We start from the raw sequence: 20,919 nt of genomic DNA, 5'->3' as shown, positions 1-20,919 counted from the left end.
GAGAGAGAGAGACATAGACCTAAGACCTTTCACAAAAATTAACTCAAAGTGAGTCACTGGTGTAAAATTTAAACTATAAGAATGCTAGAAGATAACATCCAGGAGTTAAATCTAGAGATACCAATGACCTTGGGCTTGGCAATGACCTTTCAGATACATCATCAAAGGCATGATCACGAAAGAAATAATTGAAAAATTAGACTTTGCCAAAATAAAATAATCTTCTGATCTTTGTAAGACACTGCCAAGAAAATAAGACAGGCCACAGACTTGGAAACAATATTTGCAAAAGTGTATCTGATAAAGGATTGTTTATCCAAAATGTACAAAGAACTCTTTAAAACTTAACTCTAAACAGTAAGAAAACAACCTGATTTAAAAATGGACAACAGATAAGAGAGGACATACAGATGGCAAAAAAGCATGTGAAAAAATGTTTATCATATATCATTAGGGAGTTGCATTTTAAAACAACACTGAGATACAACTACAACCTCTGTGAATGGTAATCCAAAACACTGACAATACAAAATGCTAATGAGAAGCAACAGGACTCTCATTCATTGCTAGTGGAAATGCAAAATGGTGCAGCCACTTTGGAGAACAGTTTGGCAGTTTCTTACAAAACCAAACATACTATTACACTCCTTGGTAGCTACCCAAGTGAGCTGAAAAATTATGTCCATAAAAACCTATATACGGATGTTTATAGTAGTTTTATTCATAACTGCCCAAATTGGAAGCAACCAAGAAGTCCTTCAGTAGGTGAATGGATAAACAGTGGTATATACAGACAATATTATTCAGTGCTAGAAAGAAATCAGTTACCAAGCCATGAAAAGAAAAGGAAGAACCTTAAATGCATATTACTAACTTAAAGAAGCCAATCTTTGCAACTGTATGAAATTTTGGAAAAGTCAAAACCATGGAGAGAATAAAAAGCCCAGTGGTTGCCATGGGTTAGAGAGGAGGGAGGGTTGAATGAGTGGAGCACAGAGGATTTTTAGGGTAGTGAACTACTCTGTATGATACTATAATGGTGGCTCTGTGCCATTAAACAATTGTCCAAACCAAATGTACAACACCAAAAATAAACTCTAATGTAAACTGTAGACTTTGATCGGGATATGACAATGTAGGCTCATTGACTGTACAAATATACCACTCTGGAATGGGATGCTGATAGTGGGTGAGGCTCTGTGTTAGGGAGAAGACCAGGAAGAGGGTATCAGTGCTTCCTGAAACTGCTCTAAAAAGAAAGTCTATTTAAAAAGTCCAGCCATACACTACCTATAAAAGATAAAAATGCAAAATACACAGGTTGCAAACAAGAGAAAAGACACACCATGCAGAGAAGAAACATAGAAAAGCTGCTATGGCTGTGTGAATATCAAACAAAGGAGATTTTAGAAGACAGTAGTAAAGAGGGATGTTTTATGTGTCAATGAAGAGAAGATATGACAATCATAAATAAAGGCAGAAATAAACATTACTCTCAGTAACTGATAGAATATCCAAAAAAAGTGAATAAGGAATCCAAGTTTTGAATAGCACTATGATTCCACTTGAGTTAACTGGTATTTTAGAAGACTATACCAAACAACTGTAGGATACATATTTTTATAAAATGCATATAGAACATTCATTAAGATAGATTACACAATGGTCTCAACTGGTTTCAAAAGCTTGAAATATTAGAGTATATTTTCCAACCACCACAGAACTAAATTTAAAAATGGATAATAAATATCCAGGAAAGCCCCAAATAATTGGACACTAAATATCACATCTCTAACCCATGGAGCAAAGAAGAAATCACAAGACAATTAACATATATTTTCAACTAAATAAGAGAAGCAACAACATATCAAAATTTTTGAAATGCATTGTTAAAGCTGAGAGGAAAACTGATAAATTTAAATCCTTGTAACAGAAAAGAAGAAAGGTTTTTAATCAGCGATCTAAGCTTTTACCCTAAGAAGAAAGAAAAAGAAAAGTAAATTAAACCCAAAGTAAGTAGAAGAAAGGAAATAATATGGGTAAGAGCAGAAAACAATAAAGTGAAGGAAAAGGGCAAAAAGAGAAGAATCAATGGAATCAATGCTTTTTTTTTAATCTAGTAAAAGAGATAAGCTTCTTTCTAGTCTGATTAAGAAAAATGAGAGCAGACACATTACCAAGATGTGCGTGGGGGAAAGGATCTCATGTACATTAAATGACAAGGAAATATTATGAGCAACTTTATACAAACCAAATTACCAAAACTGGCACAAGAAAAAATAGAAAGTCTGATAACCCCATACCAATTAAACAAATTGGATTTGTAAGTTATACCTTTCTAAGAAGAAACCTCCAGGTCAAATGATAACTCTAGAGCTCTAAATTCTTGTCAAATATTTCAGAAAGAAATAATACCACTCTTACCCACACTTTCTTTCATACATTGCTAGTGGGAATGCAAAATGGTACATCCACTCTGGAAAAGTTTAGCAGTTTCTTATAAAGTTGGAACATCCACTTACCCTATAAATCAACACACCTAGGTATTTAGTGATGAATGAATATAAAATGAAATCTGTGTTCATGCAAAAGCTTTACATAGATACCTGTCACAGCTTTAGTCACAATTGCCAAAAGTTGAAAACAAGAAAGATGTGTTGATACCAACATGAATGACTCTCAAAGGCATTATGCTAACTCAAAGATGCTAGTCCCGAAAGGTGTCATATTGCATGATTCCATTTATTGCATACTGCATGATTCTGAAAAAGGCAAAACTATAGGGATAGACAACAGATAAGGTCTTCAGGGGTCAGTGGTAAGGAAAAGATAGAGATTACAAAGGGGCAGCAAGAGGGAACTTTTGAGTGGTGAACTCTTAATGTATCCTGATGGTCATAGCAGTTATAGGAATCTATCTGTCTGTCTGTCTGTCTATCTATGTATCAAACTCATAGACCTAGTCACCAAAATAAAGTCAGTTTTACTGTAAACATTAAAAAGATATTTTAAAAACCACAGTGCAGTACAATTATACTATTTATGCCATCAATCTAGTTTAGCCATAGTGCTTCTATCGTGTAGAAGGCTGCTGTTCTATAGCTGTTTATCATTTCAGTTTCCTAACATAGCATGTTTACCACCTCCTTCCTTCCAACTAATAGATAAAATAAGCAGACAGGCTTGGCACTTTCCATTTGCAGAGGCAACTGACCCAGAGAGGTCACATGGCAAATATGCATGGCTCTCCAATTCCTAATTCCAGGTTCTCCTAGAAATAACAGTTGCCCCCATAATACTTTATCCAAATACAGCTCATAGTTTGTAAGCGTTAAACATCCTCCACTTCTCAAATTTATAGATAAACTCCCCTCACTCCTAGCTTTAAAGTTAATTCTTGACGACAAAAACCAGTGTAGCTCCTTCCCAGGGTCTCTGCTCATTGGCCCAGTTCTTGACCTGGTCTCCATCAGCAGGGACATTATGGCTCAGTTTCCCAGGCTCCTAAAGAGTTTCCTACCCTGGGACTAGCTGTCAACTCTGACCTTCAGGTCCTATCTTGGGTAAAATGACACTGATATATTCATGTCCTTATGTAATCAACTGGTACAATAACTGTCTAATGGAATTGTTTATAACATGCTCAGAGAAGATACACTTGCCCTGATAGAACAGGATTGGTAACGCCATGTTTTTGTTAATCAGATTTTAATTCTGTAGCTTCTGTTCCACAAAAGCCTCTTGTGATTTAGCATAAATAAGAAAGGGTGGTCCCTAAAGGAAAGTAAGAGCCAAAAACAAAACAAAAAAAGTGTACTGTTCATGGTAGTAGCTATTCAGATATTTGACAGACATCTAAAACCATTATAATCCCAATCCCAACCTGTACATCAGTGAAGAATAAGCTTGGTATAATTTCATTCTTTAATAAGAGTTGGTTTATAATGAAGAAATAAAGTTTCAACAGTGTAGCTATTAAGGCAGGTCAGTAGTTGAACAGATCATATGTCTGGCCTTCTTAGGACAGCTTGCAAGGTTAACCCTTTGAAGTTAATTCTTAGTCTGTATTATTCATCTGTCAGGTTGGAAAGTTACTATGGCTATCAGTTGAAGGTATAATACATTTAATGCTGGATATTAGCCAAGAAAAAATTTTGGCTCTCTTGTCATTTTAACTGGTTGATAGAGAAATATAAAATGTTTAAAAAATATAATTTTCAAAAATACTGCAAATTAATTTCCTTTATAGTTAAGTTTAAAATCCTCAGATACATAAAGAGCTATCAATGAGAATATTTCTTAACCATCCAGCCAGTCTTCATTGAGTCTGTACTGTGTGTTCTAATATCCATCACTGTAAATACTCTCAAAATTTATATAACAAAATAAGGAGAGAGAATGAGAATGAGATGACAAGTTATTCAGGCTGTAATTAGTGCACCTGCCCAGATAGCATCCTTGATTTGTTTATCCTTGCTTGAATATGTGTGAAGTGGCCACTGCTCATGCCACTGCCAGCAAAAATAAAATACAAGAATGCCTTTCCTCCCACCACTCCCTCCCCTAAATCCCAATACACAGACACACATACATACACGTCAGAGTCAGACATAAAGAAAAAAAAAAAGGCCTCTTTTACTAGGTTCCCTCAGCATTACTTTGAAGCCTCAAAGCACTAAGTGTATCAAGTGTGTCAGGCCAGAGCCCTGGCATCTCCCTCAGGAACAGGTCTAGCGAATATGGGGTCTTCTATTGGATCAGAAGATGCAGTTTAACACACCCAATTCTAAAGAGTGCATTTTGGAGCTGTGGTCCTTCCTCCTGGACACAGTGTCATCAGATTGAATCTGGTGAGTAAACTCCTGGGGAATATGCCAGGGAAGGTGCTGCAAAAAAGCCGTAACTTGAATATGAGTATAATCAAACACACAAGGCTCCAGCAGAAAAAAAGCAACCTCCAAAATCTGCTCTATAAATTAATAGGCTGCTAAATCCCTGAAAGTCTATCTCAAATACTAGATTAACAGAAATGGTTATTACTGTTGCCCTAGTTTTAAATCATATTATAAGCCTTTAAAACAGGTTTCTAAGATATTTGTATCTCAAGTTATAGCTTAAAATGGGCCCTAGATCTAAATTAATGCAAATCTCTATGTAATAAAACCATATTTCAGTCTTTAAAAGCCTAATGAATATGCTGTTTTTCAAATGTCAGTGTTGATGCAATTAACAAAAATGCCTATTTATTATGAATATAACTACATGCATGAAAAAAATAACAAAGTTCCTAATAGCATATTTATCACTATTTGTTCTCTAGTAATGGGAACTAAGAGTATGTTTTCCTTCTTGTAGGGGGGGGGTCTGTGAAAACTGGAGAGTAAACAGAGGTCTTTGTCCTTGTAATATTGACAGTCACTGACTCACACTATAAATTTCTAACAGGATCAAATGATGCCAGTTAAACTGGCAAACAGAAATGAACTCAATTTAAATGGAATATTTCACAAAAAAGTAAAAGCTCAAAATATAGTAAATGTGATTTGGGTCAGTCTGAAGGTCACCTAAAGAACACTACTGCATGGTTTTGGAAACTGAATAGCTGGTTTCATCCTTAGGCACAGAGAACACACGCTGTGGCTTGTGTGCAGCTGCCTACCAGCAGGGCCATCTCAGGAGGCTCTCTGGGAAGACACATTTGGGGCCACATTTTCTCAGTGGAGGGGCAGAGAAAATAACATTGTTAAGTGAAGGGATGATATCTGAGATTCTAATAAACCTGAGTTGAGCTGTGTGGTGTGACTTCTTCATCTGTAAACTAGGAATCTACCTCAGACGTTCATTGTAAAAATTAAGTGAGTTTCTATACACAAAGCATCTAGAACTGCCTTGGAACATGGAAGGCGCTCAGTAAGTATGATTTCCTTTCCTTCTCTCTCTTAGATTGTTCCCTAAACCTACTAACATCAAATTATTAGCTATTTTAAGTGCTTTGGTTATTATAGTTTAGGATTATAATTAAGAAAAAAGAATAATAACCTAAAAATGTTGACAGTCATTTGGGATTTTACAGAGTTAGAATTGGGTGACAGATCTCAGTCAGCTGTCAGTGCTACATCTCATTTACCAGGTCTTTCAGGTGCAGGAGAAACAAAAAGGCTTTACTCTGGGAACAAGTCTGACTTCCCCTGGCCACTCCTATTTGTGACTGTAAATGTTGAACTTCAGTCTGCAGCAATTCCCCCAGCACTGTAATGTAAATCCTTGCAGGAAATGAAGAGTCGCTTCTGACCAACCAGTTGAGGAAAACCTGCCCTAGATCACCAGTAAGGTTGTAAAACATTTAAACTTTATTCTGTCACAGCTGTACTCAACACACATGAATTAAGCTCTGTGAGATTCTGAAGCCAATTCCTTAAGCAACTGTCATTAAATGGGGGGGGGGGGCATGTGAGAGGAGTAACTATGTCAGAATATTGTCTTTAGTTTGTTATAGCTGGACTATTCTTTTGATCCTATAGCTGAAACTGGGAATCTGAGCTCAAATCAGAACACGAAACTTATAATAAAACACAAAGATGAATGCTCAGTCCTCAATTTGCTGCAATCTGAAAATCATGATCCACTCTCATCCTTATATACTAAGCCAGGAATTTACTCCATAGACTCCTATATCACATTTGTAAAATGCTTGCCCTTTTAAAAAGGGATTTCTTATTTTTTCCTCCCTTATTCACACAAATCTCTTTTAAAATTGACCCATTCTTTTTTATTATTATTTTTTTATTTTAATCGGCAAAGCAAGTTTATTTGGGAATAGCAGAGGAATTGTAATGTGGGACAGCAAACTGTGGTGAACCATAGGCAAGTCTAAGGAGACAAAGAGGAGGTCAGCCTTTATTAGGTTTTAGGAGGAAACTGGGGAGGCTGTGGTGGCTCTTCATGAACTGCAGGTGGTGGGCAGCTTACTGTTTCTGGGAAAAAGTTGAAACATTCTTTAGTGTTCATCTCAAGTCAATGCCTGTGTCAAGGCCATCTCACTCAGATTACTCTGTCCCTCCCTTGGGTTTCCATAACACATTTATCTCTGTTGCTGTACTTTTCCCATCCTGCCCTGCTTACAAGTCTGTGCCTAGACTCCTGACGGCAGGAACATGGCCATACCATTTAAATTCTTTCTGAAAGAAGATGGGTAATAAGTAATTGTTCATCTTTGTATCTAACTTCCGTATGCCTAGCATAGTGAAGGGCCTCAGTAAATAGTAACTGGTTTAAATAATTTAAGTCTAGATATTTTAAAGAAATTCCAGTACTCTTAGCAACAGAGTTTGTATAGCTCTAAGTTACAAATGATAACCAAGTGTCTGGAGCTTTTCAGAGTAAATTACCCATCTATCTCTGTTTCTGTTGTGCATATCTCATTTCCTCTTTCCCTGGTGTCTTATAATTAATTTACACAACAGAAAGGAATTATTTTCCTCATATTACAGAATACATTGATGTATAACTATATACGTAAGCATGTTAAATATCCTGCCTGGGGAAGCCTGTGACCTTGATGACACTGTAAGAGACCAAATGCACTGCCTGTTCTAAAATCCATATCTTTTGATTCTAGTCAAATACAATCTTGCTGCTATATCACAGTTCCTCCCTTTCATATTTCATGACATGTTAATTCAAATAAACTGCCTAGTTACAGAGCAATTTATTTTACAAACCTATTTTTTCAAAAGAATTATCTTTTTTTTTTTTTTTTTTTTTTTTTTTTTTTTTTTTTTTGTCTTTTTGCCATTTCTAGGACCTCTCCCGAGGCATATGGAGGTTCCTAGGCTAGGGGTCGAATCAGAGCTGTAGCCGCCGGCCTACGCCAGAGCCACAGCAACTCGGGATCCAAGCTGTGTCTGCGACCTACACCACAGATCACGGCAACGCCAGATCCTCAACCCACTGAGCAAGGCCAGGGACCGAACCCGCAACCTCATGGTTCCTAGTCGGATTCATTAACCACTGAGCCACGACGAGAACTCCCTCAAAAGAATTATCTTGAAGGGGACAGGGTTCAACAAGCACTCTAAACACAGACGTTAGTAGTACAGATGGGTCCAGGAGTAGCACAACAATTCATGTTGAAAGCCCTAACCCAAATACCCCGTTTTCAAAATCTATCCTGAAGAAATGAGGAGATCTGCAGACAAAAATTTTATATATATAAATTTTTCATCAAAGCCTTTTTAAGCTGAAAGTTTGCTTAAATGTCCCACAATAAGATTTTTATCATATGTCTATATCATGTAATACTATGGAACTGTTAATAACTACAGTGGAGAGCCTCCAAAATGGTCTTCAACCAAATCTGCCTCCTGGAATTCACGTTCTTTGTTTAATTCCCTCCCCTTAAGTGTAGGACTAATGACTCACTTCTACCAAGAATAGAGCAGAAGATATGAGATGTCGCTTCTAAGATTAGGCTTAAAAGAACCTGTGACTTCTGTCTTACACTCCTTCTCTCACTCTGATGGTAGCCAAGTGCTGTGTTGTGAGCTGCCCTATGGAGAGGCCCATAAGACAAGGAATTGAAGGAAATCTCTGTATGAGAGTAGCCAAGGAACTGGACTGTCTCCCAGTTAAGCCTTCAGATAAGATCACAGCCCCAACTGACAACTTGATTGTGAGAGGCTTTGAAGCACAGGTACTCAGTTAAGCTGTACCCAGATTCCTGAACCACAGAAACTGTGAAGTTAATATATGTTTGTTATTTTAAGCAATTAGATTTTAGAATAGTTCATAATATAAAAATAACTTTTTTTTTTTTGGCTGCACTTGAGGTGTATGGATGTTCCCTGGCTAGGGATTGTATTTGAGTCACAGCTGAGACCTATGCCACAGCTGTGGAAACACTGGATCCTTAACCCACTGGGCTGGGCCAGGGATTGAACCTGCACCACCACCACAGACACAACACTGGATTTTAACCCGTTGTGCCACAGCAGGAACTCCTAATAATAACTTTAAAAAATATTTAGTAACGTGAGGAAATGCTCATACATTAACTTTTTAAATTACTGGCTAAATGATTTATTTATCCATGACAAGACTATTAAAAATCTCAGGCTGTTAATAACAAAAATATTGTTTAAATGTACTGTGTACTCACATATTTGTTACTTGAAATAATAATTTCCTCCAACATCTCCATTCACTGAAAATTTTCAAGACTGGGGCATTCCCATTGTGGCTCAGGGGAAATGAACCCGACTAGTATCATGAATATGTGGGTTTGATGCCTGGCCTCACTCAGTGGGTTAAGGATCTGGTGTTGCCATGAGCTGTGGTGTAGGTTGCAATTGTGGCTCAGATTCTGCCATGGTTGTGGCTCTGAGAACTTCCATATGCCGCATATGTGACCCTAAAAAGCAAAAAAAAAAAAAAAAAAAAAAAAAATCAAGAATGTTAAAAGCATGCCTTATGATATCATATAATTTTAAGTATAATTATTATTAGCTAAAGAAATGACACCAAGCAATGAAAATCTTATAATCTGCTTCCTAAAATATAGAGAAAAGTTTACAAAGATTAGAAAATTCTTCCAAGTCTTCAGAACTGATAGTTAATTTTTAAAAGCAGAAATATGAGTCTAAATTTAAAAATATAAATGATTTTAAAAGTATAGGATAAAATATAGGAAAACATCAAAAGGGATTATAGATAATTTAAATTCTTTATGCTTTTCTCTGTTTTCCAGTTTTTTGAAATGCATGTATTATTTTTTATCATCAGAAATATCTTTTTTTTAAAGCCAAACTGATTTTTATATGATGCCATATCCTTTAGCTGCTTGAAACCAAGATTTAATGCCAATATGATACTCAACCACCTTATGAAGAGAAAGAACAGTACTGGACTCATATCGTGATCTGGGTGATGGCACTGAATTAGCAAGTCAAAAGTCAATAGGACTACACTTAAAAAATAAAAAGCCTTCGTGATGAGTCAAATGATAGTTAAACTAATGCAGGATTTTGACTCTCAGAAGCAAGAACAAGTTTATGAGGGGATATGATAGATGAACTCCATGGCAGTGGTTCCAGAAGGTCAGGGTTTACAAACAAAACATTAAAAAGCTGAGCAACTCCTGTATCTCTCATCAACTCAGTATCTACCATCTGTGATTTACCTAAATATGCTTGCATCTCACACTCTAGCCCAAGATCACTTTGGGGGTACAGGTTTTCTACACACAGTATAAAATGTGCTTTTTATTAATCCTAAAGCTATATGCACAGAAAGAAGGCAAAAGTTGTTTTAGATTTGGTAAACAAAATTATTCCTTGTCAAGCCATTTCTTATTTCTCTGAGTGTAGACTAGTAGTTCATCCAAGAACCTAACTGAAGTTCTTTTAAAAAAGTGACAACTTGGTATCATAGAATACCAAACTTAAAATGCTTCACTAAACAAAATTACTTTATACTCAAAATCAGTGCATAAACTCTTTTTTCTCATAGGGTTTCTTTGAACTTCACTGGGCCTAAGGAGAGAAGTATATCTGTACAGTAAACTCAGGTCATTTAGAACTCAGAAAAGTCAGAAAAACCAATAGATTCCACACAGAGAGTTCTTTACATGGCTTTTGTCCAAAAAAGAGTAGAGCAATTTAATAATGTGACCATAGGAGTTTTTCTTTGTTTCTTTGAGACTGTTTCCTCATCTCTAAACTAAGGGCAATGATACCTGCCCCAAAATGTCTCATGAAGAGTGATAAGGAAAAACATAAAGCACTATAGAAATGCAGCAGCTATGCTGCTACTACAATTACTATCCATTGCTAAACGGATGATGATGTAAGAGGGAAGAAAAAAACACTAAAAAGGAAGGAGATGCTGACAGCTGAGGACCTTATCTTGGGTAACCCACACTCCCTGGTTCTGAACAGTTCTCCCAACCCCCTGCACGAGGTCCACACACAAGAAACACAGCACTACCCCAGTAACAAAACTTCCCTCAAAGGTGGAAGCCATGCACTCCAAAACAACCCCCAAATGTAGATCCTTGTGGAATTACATTCCAGTATGAATGCATAGCCCACTCCACTGGGATGCCTCTCTCCTAAGCCTGTGAATTCAGAGGGTAGGCACTTGGCCTCACTCAAGCCTGAACTTTAATAAGTAGTTTCTAATTCCAGGTTTGTCTAAAACACCTAAATCTTAGTCATTTAACTTGATGAAATTATCTTAACTGGCATTTTTTAGGGCACTAAATTTTATTGACCTCAACTGCAAATAAAACTCTTAAGGAGTTTGAAAGGGTCAGAGTTTGCCACCCTAAAAGATGCCACATTGCCATAGGGGTTGTTTTGAGCCAAAAGCAATTAGCTTACTGCCCTCTACCTTTCTGTTCAAAAGCAGGGCATAAATTCCCCTTAGTAAAGGTGTCTCCCTCTCCTATACCAAAAAGATAACCACTCTGGAGACAACTGTTATCTGCAAAACAAACAACCCTTATTAGTCATACATCTAGTCACCCTTTCAGAACTCTGTCATGCCTGGAGCTCCAACCCCCTTTCCTTAGTCTGGCCTCTGTCCCCACTTTATCACCCTTTGTTAAAATGATATGTAAGCCCCCAAGTTGCCATTTCCATGAATCACATTTCTCTGTGAACGCCCATGTGTACACAGGTAATTAATTTTTTTTCTCCTACTAATCTGTTGTCAGTTTGATTTGCAGGCCCAGTCAATGAACCTAAGAGGATAGAAGAAGATGATTTTTTTCTCCCTCCCCTACACATTCAAGGTTAGTCAGTCTTTATGTTACGTAGTGAAACAACCTCAAATATTTTAGAACGATTAGGAAGCATTAACAGCAAACTGAAAGTGTCAACTGCTATGCACTGAATTAAATTCCAGGCAGTAGTATACGTAATTTTGAATACTTAAAAGAACCATTATTCTTATGTGGTGACGTGAGAAAACACAGTGTCCAAATCTGCTTGGACTCTAGGTCAAAGGAAGAAGAATTCTGAAAGTTTTGCTATTTAAATTTTGGTAATTTTTTCATGATACATATACCACACTCCTAAGGCATCATTAGAGAGTTCCTGTTCTCTGTAGCTGATGGTGGTGTGTTTTAGGACAGGGAGTAGACGTGAGGTAGAGGCAGAGGTATATTTAATTTAAACATTCTTAAAAAACAAAACAAAAAACCTTTTTCCTACTGGGTTCAATTTCTCATTAATCTGAGGAAGCTTCCTCCCCACTCAGGCTATTTTATCCTCACCACACACACCCATGCTCATTTTCTCCTGCTAGCCTGCCCTGGGGTTGGAAAACACCACCTCCCCTGTATCTCCACCCAGCACCCTTTCCCCCCTTCCCTGCATAAACCAAGCCTGAGCAATCTTGAAGACTAGAGAAAGCCCATCTCCTTCATGCAGACTTCCTGGAATTACCCAGTCAGTATTCTCTTCTTGAGCCCATGTCCAACTATTTAATTTACGAGTGCCGCCTCCCCAAGTGAGATTAAATATTCTTCTAGAGCAGTAGCCAATTTCTCCTTTTGTTACTTTACACGGAATAGTTCTCACACATAGAGGCATGTAATGAATGTTAATTAAAGTTTGGCTATTTATCAAATATCCATGTACTTCAAAGTGTGTTAGATGTTGGAAATAAAACAGTGAACTACATGTAGTTCTCCCTCTTCCAGGGCACTCTCAACAAACAGAAGCCACAAGCTCACAGTAGTGTTTGGGCCAGTGTTTCTTGCCAGTGTGATGTGCAAACTGTTCTGAATGAGAACAGTCCTAAGCTGAGCATTCATTCTCCAGTTCCCTGGACTCTGTCACTCATCCAGCTCCACTAATTCATGTTGCCTTCAGCCCCTTCGGAGGCATCCTTTATCCCATAACTCCTAATTTATTATTCTCCAAACTTTCAACATTATAATACCTCCCTTGGTTGTATTTCTCCCCCAATTCTGTCAGAGTATGCTTACTCGGGAAAACAGACTCCAATTTATTTATTTATTTATTTTGTCTTCTTCTTTTTTTTTTTTTTTTTTTTTGCCTTTTCTAGGTCCGGGGCATATGGAGGTTCCCAGGCTAGGGGTCAAATCGGAGTTGTAGCCACCGGCCTACACCACGGCCACAGCAACACCAGATCCTTAACCCACTGAGCAAGGCCAGGGACTAAACCCGTGACCTCATGGTTCCTAGTCAGATTGGCTAACTACTGCGCCACAACGGGAGCTCCAAAACAGGCTCCAATTTAAAAAAAAAAATTCCCAAACCCAAGGCAGATGGTATAGTAATTAATTAGAGAAAGAAAACAGAACTGTTCAGCAACTGTTTTACTTTCTTAAAAGGCAAATGATCTTTCAGCTGGAAAGGACAGAAGAAACTTCATTTAAGAGAGGATCAAGGTACAAGAAGAAGAGGTCACTTTAAAGGAATTCAAGTCTTCAAATTCTGGTGAATTATGTTCCAGGGAGGACCCGCAGATGTAAGCTCAGAAATATTCTGACAACCTTTAGAAAAACAGAAGGAAGGAGGACTCAAGAGGCTAGAGACTCAAACATGCTTTTTCCCCTAATTTTTTAAAATTCAAAAGTGAAGGAAAGCATTAGAATTCCTAGGTATTATAAACCACTTTAGTTTTGATGCCAATTTCTGGCAAAATTCAAGATTTAATCAGAAAACAAGGACTATTTGGGAGAAAAATACTGGAGACTTCTAGGAACTAGCAGTTCACTAAGAATCAGTCTTTTTATTTTTATTATTTTTTTTTAAATTTCAGCCATGCTTGTGGCATACAGAAGTAGTTCCTGGGCCAGAGATTGAACCTAAGCCACAGTGGTAACAACACTGAATCTTTAACTGCTAGGCCACCTGGGAACTCTAAGCATCAGTCATTTCTAAACTAACATCATTTACCTTTCTGATTGGAGAATACTCAAGATCTTTAATTTTCGCAAAGCATTTGATTAAAATTCTGTCCTTATGAAAAAGACTGATCTATGGGCTAGATGTGAAGGACAGTGCTAGCTGAGTTCAGCTGATTCATTAACTGTCTCAGCAATATCTACTGGGGGCCAACTAGATTCCCAACCAGTTCTCTACTTGGTACTTTGCACACATTACTTTGAATTCTAACGATTACCTGAAAGATAGATGTTCCTAATCTCATTCTATGACATGGAAAAGAAGTTTCTCAAGGTCACAAAGCTAGTAGCCAGGCTCCAAAACCAGGCTCCAAAAGTCCAGGACTTTCTACATGTCACAAGCTTTTAGATTTGCTACCATGGCAAAAGGCCCTGTCCCATCTATTATTAATGACTTGAATGTCTGGTGAATAAATTCACCACATGTGCAGGTGACAAAAAAGCAGGCAGAGTTAACATGATGAATGTCACAATCAAGATTAAAACCCATCTATCCAACTAGAAACTGCAGAGAGGCTTAAATAATAGAAGAGAAAAAATGTTTACACTCAAAATTTTAACCATAAATTAAAAAAAAAATGAATAAAGCCTACCTCGACAGCAAAAGCTTGTGTGTATGTGGGGGTAGTGGTGGTAGTGGTGAGATTTTTGGGGGTCAACTTTGGTATATTTACTACAAAAGCCAATACAAAATGAGATGATTTTGTTTGAAGATAGGAATTCATTGTATGCTGCACTGTTCAGATTAGAATGAATCATTAAGTTCAATTTGTGCTATAGAGGTAAAGAAGGGAACATAAGAGTGAAGATTATTTAGTGAAGATAACTTACATTTACTGACTTCTAGGCAACTATGCTAAGTACTTTATGAACATTATTTCATTTAATTCTCACAGCCACCCTATAGAATATATTATCATTCCCATTTTACAGATGAGGAAACTGCAGCCCAGGGACCTGAAAGCCTGTCAAGTAAAAGAGTCTTTCACTCTAACTCTGTACCACTTGAAACTTTTCATTTCTTAAGTTTTTTGGTCATAGACTCAGATGGATCAAAGTTTTAGATCTTCTCCGCTGAAAAATTCTACGTGTAATTCCACAAGTTGGAGGGTTGTTGGCAAAAGGAAAACTAATGAGACTCAGGTCCCAGGGAAGCAGCTGTCAGTTCAGTGTAAACAAGGCCTTGCTGACAAGAGCAGAAAGGAGGGATACCTCACCTTGCCACTGAAGTGTTCGATCAAAATGTGGCTGGTCTGTCAGGAGGGCAATAGAAGTGATATTAAAATGCACTGGAGGTTGGCCCATGATTTTAACGTACCTTTTTGCTATAACACTGTGGGCCTAATAAGTACTTTTTGATGGCAAAAGGAAGAAGTTAAAAACTGAAGCTATTGTTTTTCCAGACCAGGCTGTTGCATATGTCAGGCAGGATACCTAAATGTTAATGTTATTTCCCATCCATATATGGTACCTGTATTTTAGGTACTTGAAAACAACCTCATTCAAAGAAAAAAAGATATATTCAACTGTTGATATTGATGTGATTTATAGTTTGTCATAATAAAAGTAGAGCCCTTATTCCAAAATCCTTAACCAAAATGTTCCCTAAGATAAATACCATAAACACCAGATCCTAAAACAATGGAATCTTCGATGAGAACGTTTAATAATTTTATGTTAACCTATTTCCATAAAGGATGGGGAGAGAAACAGAAGAGAAACAACTCCAGCTGTTTCTCTCTGCTTCTCAGATCCCTATTCTAAAAGCTGAAGGATCTAACCCTTCAACTCCGCTTTATTTCCATTTGCATCACAATTCACCCGAGACTCAGCCTCCCACCGCTCTAACGCGAGCTCACACTTTGCTCCTGACTTGCCGGACATTCAGAGCACAAGCCTGACAGCTTGGCATACAAATTAAATGGTCCCAGGCAAATCTTTTACCTGAAGATCTTCATTCACTCTTCAGTAGGAGGGAAGGAGGGAGATGAAACTGCTGCTCGTAATGCAAACCCTTTAATGTGAGGGCTCGGAGCAAGGTGGAAGGGCCGGGGGCTAAGTACTCAATTAGAAGCTGTGAGGCTCTATCCGAGGCAGCTGCCGAGAAAGGTCTGGTTTAATCAAAGCCTCTTGTGACTCAAAGGTTTATGCCACTGAAAAATCAAAACGGCAAAGCTGAGGAGCAGAAACCGACGGACACACACAGGTCTCCCCCTCCCAACTGTTCACTTACACAACACGTCGGCGGGCATCCGGACCGAGCAGGCGTTGGGCGCTCCCGCCGCTCCGGGTCCGCGCTGCTACGGGCCCGGTCCGCGTCTAGGCGGGTGGGAGTTTGGGGCCCGGGCCGGAGCGAAGTGCTGTCCAGCCGCCAGGGCCGGCTCAGTGGAGTGGCAGCATTTGGAGGACGGGGTGTCCTTCGGCCGCACTCCGGGCTCCTCCTCCCGCCGCGGCTGCCGCGCCCGCTACGCGCTCCCGCCCGGTTCGCGCCCAGCACCCGGCTGGCCGGGCCCCGCAGGTGGCGTCCGAGGGGTGCTCGGCTCCAGGGCGCGCCCTCTGCGGGACGCACGCGAGTACTGGGCGGCGGGGGCAGAGGCGGTCACGTCCGCAGGCGCGGGTCCCTGGCAAGGGCGGGGCGGAGCTGTGGCCACTATCCTCACGCCCACCCTTAATACACTACCCAGAATACGGCTGCCCCCGACCCCAGGCAGGAATTAAATCCCCAAATTTGAAAACAAACAAAAAAACCCGAAAACAAACCATAAGCAAGCAAATCACTTCACGGGTCCCCATTTAAGCCACCTGGGCTGCTAACTCTCCTGGGTTCTGCGCAGGTGAGAAGGGTCTGGTACCCAGGCGGGGCCCGCCATGGGGAGAACAGGTGCTCAAGGCCCGCCGCGCCTCGTCTGCGTGTGGTGAACTCGCCGCAGCCTCATAGCTAAGCGTTCTGGCGCCCGGGTCCAAGCTTAGCCAAACGCGCTTTGACCTCAAAGCCCACACGGTGCAGGCCTGAGTCAGGGACTGTGCCCTACCTAGCTTGCACCGTGAGTATACAGAGCAAATAGCTTGATGAAATCAAACATTTAAAAGGACACATCCATTTTCTACTTCTATACCAGAAATATTCAAGAACATTTTCCAAACGTATTTCTCCCTAAAAAATCACTAACAAAGTTTCTATTTCAAAACATAAGCCATTATTTAATTGTGTTTCTCTGTCCATTCCATTGTGATACCTGTAACTTTACAGCATGATTCCTGGCAATAGTAAAAGCCCCAAGAGAACTACAAAAGAACCATTATTTCCATTGCGTTCTACAATGGATTAGTCATGCAAAATTCATACTTGAAGAGACCTTGGTGATAACTTCACCTGAAGAGACCTTGGTGATAACTTCACCTTCAATACAGGTGAGGACACTGGGGCCAGAGTCCAGTGGCAAAACTAAATGTGAAAAAGACTGGAAGCTACAAAGCTCACAGTCTTTAGACTAACATGAGGTCTAGCTCTCTAAAGATACAACAGAGTAAAGACTATGCCTAGATTTCAGAGGAACTGAGAAGCATAGATTACACAAAATCTAGCTCAGATTTTTTTAGACTTCGAATGAAACAAACCTTCCTATGCTTAAATTAGGTAAGGTAGTTTTTACAAAGACAATAGTCCAGAAATGTAATTTTGCTCCATGACAATATTAATGGAATCGAAGCAGGTATATTCTGACAATCATAGAATGTGAATACAGTTGCTTATATTAATTAATCTATAATTAATCAATTTTCAATGTTTTTAATGTATATAATCAATTTTTAATGTATATAAATCAGTTATATGAAAATAAAACAAGTATTTAGTTCTACATACTTCAGGCATCTCATGCTAAATAATTATGATCAAACGCAAGGTTCCACCTTTTAGGCCTAATTCTTCACCGAAGGTGTGTCATTGCTGGCCCTCTCCCTTCACACTTTAAGCCTTTATCAACCTAGTGCTGGAATGATCCATACAAGACCTCTGGGTTCCACAGTGAGTGATCAGAGTCAGTCCATATGTGCTCAAGGTGAGAAAAGAGAAACTTAGAAATTTATATTTTGATCTCCCAGTTACCAGAGCAGTAATGGGACAAGAATGAGTGTCTGGCCTCTACCAGAAGAGAAATAACTTGCGTACATGTACATTCCTGTCTCTCACTCAATTCAAAGATATACTGGATCATCTGTATCAAGTATTAGTTCCCTGAGCCAGCCAGACTCAGACCAGGACCTCCATCCATCATCCCAGACGCCAGCCCCACACTAGGAACCCCTGGTCTGGGGTGGTGCTCGTGGGCTGGGTCACCAAAGGCAATACTTCCCAGTGGCTCTTGGGTGGCCAGGTGGACTTACCCAGCACTTGGACAAACTTGGCCACTAGGGCTAGCATGGACCCAGAAGATGCTTCCCCAAGATCCTTCAAAAGGAAGACTGCTTCCAGCCTTAAAACATTAAAAGGTGACCAGGGCCTCAGCCTCCTCTTAGGACTATAGGCCCTGCTTCTGGTCTAGTTGGTGCAGTCAAGACTGGAGGAAGATGCTCAGGGAAGCATGGTGCCTTCTGCTGCTAGGGCCCAGAGATGCTGGCTTTCCTCTCAGCAGCCCAGAGGGGAACTGGGAGTCGGGGACAGCATTTCTGCCCTCCTGTCATTCTCTCAGCCTGGCTAGAGCAAGGAAAGAGGAGGTGGGAACCCAGAGGTCCTAAAACTGGTGGTGGCACAGAGTGTAGGATTTTGAAAGTGTGCGGAATACAACATTTAAAAATAGTAAAAATAGTGATGAGAAAATACCAGAATTTGAACACAAGTGATCTGACCCCAGAGCCCATGCCATTGACAGGGAAGAGGTATTGAGCTGGATTGAGGACTGTAGGCTAATAGTAAACTTATAATTAATAGGATTAAATCAAGGTTCCCCCCCCATACACTTTCCCTTTTGATGAAATCCCATTTCCACCTCCAGTCCCCTAAAACTTCCATTTCCAATCCTGATAGGTCAGAGAGAGGTAGGTAGCCGACCCCCTACATTGGTTTCCCTACTGAGCACCTCAGACCCTATTTCCACTTCAGGCCCACGGGTCAGAGCTTCCTCTGAGAGTCCCATGGAGGGCATGCCAGCCAGGCAGAGGCACCTCCTCTCTAAAAGGACTCTTAGTGAAATGACAACCCTGTTGGGGATCTGGGCCCTGGGACTCACTTCTCTGCCATTAGGGCTCTTACAGCATATCAAGCAGTCTAGTCTGATGGTGTTTGTTTTCTGATGGTGAAGTGATGAGGACAGGATGAGTGGATGGAAGAGTTTGGGAGTTTCATACAAGGGCTAGAGCCTGCATGTGTGTTAGAGAATTACGAAAGTCACAGATTTATAAAGAATAGAAAATGAGGGGAGAGAAGAATATCTATCATTATTAGATATCATTGTGGGGTATGAACCCTGATAAAATAACACATAGGTATGACCTATGAGAAAACTCATTTTGACATTTGGACTTTCATAATGATAAAGCTCTGTTAAATAAATTTGAGGGGGCTGTGGGTAGAAATGGGATTTCCTTTTTTTTTTCTTTTCTTTTCTTTTAGGGCTGCAGGTGTGGCATATGGAAGTTCCCAGACCAAGGGTCAAATTGGAGCTGCAGCTGCCAGCCTACGCCACAGCCACAGCAATGTGGGATCCAAGCTGTGTCTGTGACCTACATCACAGCTCATGGCAACGCTGGATCCTTAACCCATTGAGCAGGGCCAGGGATCAAACCTACGTCCTTATGGATGCTAGTAGGGTTCATAACCTGCTGAGCCACAATGGGAACTCCAAAATGGGATTTCTATTTAAGGGAAAAGGTATGGGGGGGGTGCTTTGATTTGATCCTGTTAATTGCAACTTTACTGTTTGCCATGCAGTCCTCAATGCAGCTCAACATCTTTTTTCTGTCTACTCTAGGGGAAAACAAAACAAAACAAAAAAACTCTTAGAGGTAACTGGAAAACGACTATTTCCTACATATACGTTTCACTGATCCAGCTTTTACATGAACTTATCTTTACAGTGAACTTAACAAGTTGTATGAGCTGAGGGATCCAGATAGCTCCTCTGACTAGATGACAAAAATACTTTCATGCCTCACCTTAGACTAGGGTTTTAGGATGTAAAGCTTTAAAAATTGAGCAGCAGAAATGGCATCTAGAGTCTTTAACACTTTCTCAGCCCAAGACATGTGAACATATTTCCTGATGAAGTACTAGCTGTAGATATGAGAATGGGGCCATCCTTTGCTCCTGGACCTTTTCCTGTAAACTTCATACTATTCCCAGTTGTTGCTATGCCAGAGCAGCCTTCAAAATCTTGCTGTAAACCTTAATCATGCCTTTGTGAAAAACCTCTCTTTCACGTTTGCCCAGAATCAAGGAATAAGTCATCAAATTACCTGACCAGCCAAACAGGTAAAAATGCAAGCCTGTATGAGTTTCCCATTTTGATATTTTAATATATATCATGATATGTTTAAAAGTTCTTATGCCCTACATAAATGTTCACAACTGTACTTTAGGCCAGTCTAATCCTACTCATTATGTAAGTGAGTGATTTGAGAAGTGATTAACATAGTCTCCTTCATATGAAAGACAGTCAAATCACCCCTCAAACCTTCTCTTTGCTGAGGAAAGAGTGTCTGTAACGTTTTCTCACAAGATTTCCTTTCCTCACATTTGTCAGGCTTTTCTAGACCTATTCTGATTCTCCAAATATGTAGTTATGTGTCTGGCAACTCAAATTAAGGGTAGTTCCAGATAAGATTTAACAACGCTGAGCATCAGGGTTTAACAGAACAATATTTCCTGAGCATGTACTGTATAATCCAACTCTGTCCATTATATTAACAACTATGTAGGTTGTCAAAGATGCCATCAGTCTACTTCTTCTCCTCACTGGTTTTATTTTTCCTTAAAGTTCTTCTGC

At 39.5% G+C, this 20,919-nt stretch overlaps 1 protein-coding gene across 3 annotated transcripts in view; it reads right to left on the bottom strand.

Annotated features, from left to right (window-relative positions):
* C15H2orf88 (chromosome 15 C2orf88 homolog) overlaps positions 1-20,919 on the bottom strand; it is a 165,832-nt gene that overhangs the window by 13,199 nt on the left and 131,714 nt on the right. Inside the window, exons 1-2 of one of the 3 annotated variants that reach the window (XM_021076262.1) lie at positions 16,170-16,449; positions 15,881-16,089 (exon numbers count right to left, since the gene is read on the bottom strand). The exons of 1 other annotated variant lie outside the window; for it this stretch is intronic. The gene's annotated coding sequence lies outside the window, so the exon portion shown is untranslated. Of the gene's footprint in view, positions 1-15,880; positions 16,090-16,169; positions 16,450-20,919 lie in introns of those variants that run through there. One more of the 3 variants, XM_003133545.5, reaches the window with a different exon arrangement.

This window comes from Sus scrofa, chromosome 15 (assembly GCF_000003025.6).
Source record: "Sus scrofa isolate TJ Tabasco breed Duroc chromosome 15, Sscrofa11.1, whole genome shotgun sequence".
In the NCBI taxonomy this organism is placed as follows: Eukaryota; Metazoa; Chordata; class Mammalia; order Artiodactyla; family Suidae; genus Sus; species Sus scrofa.
This window is presented reverse-complemented; position numbering and strand designations above follow the sequence as displayed.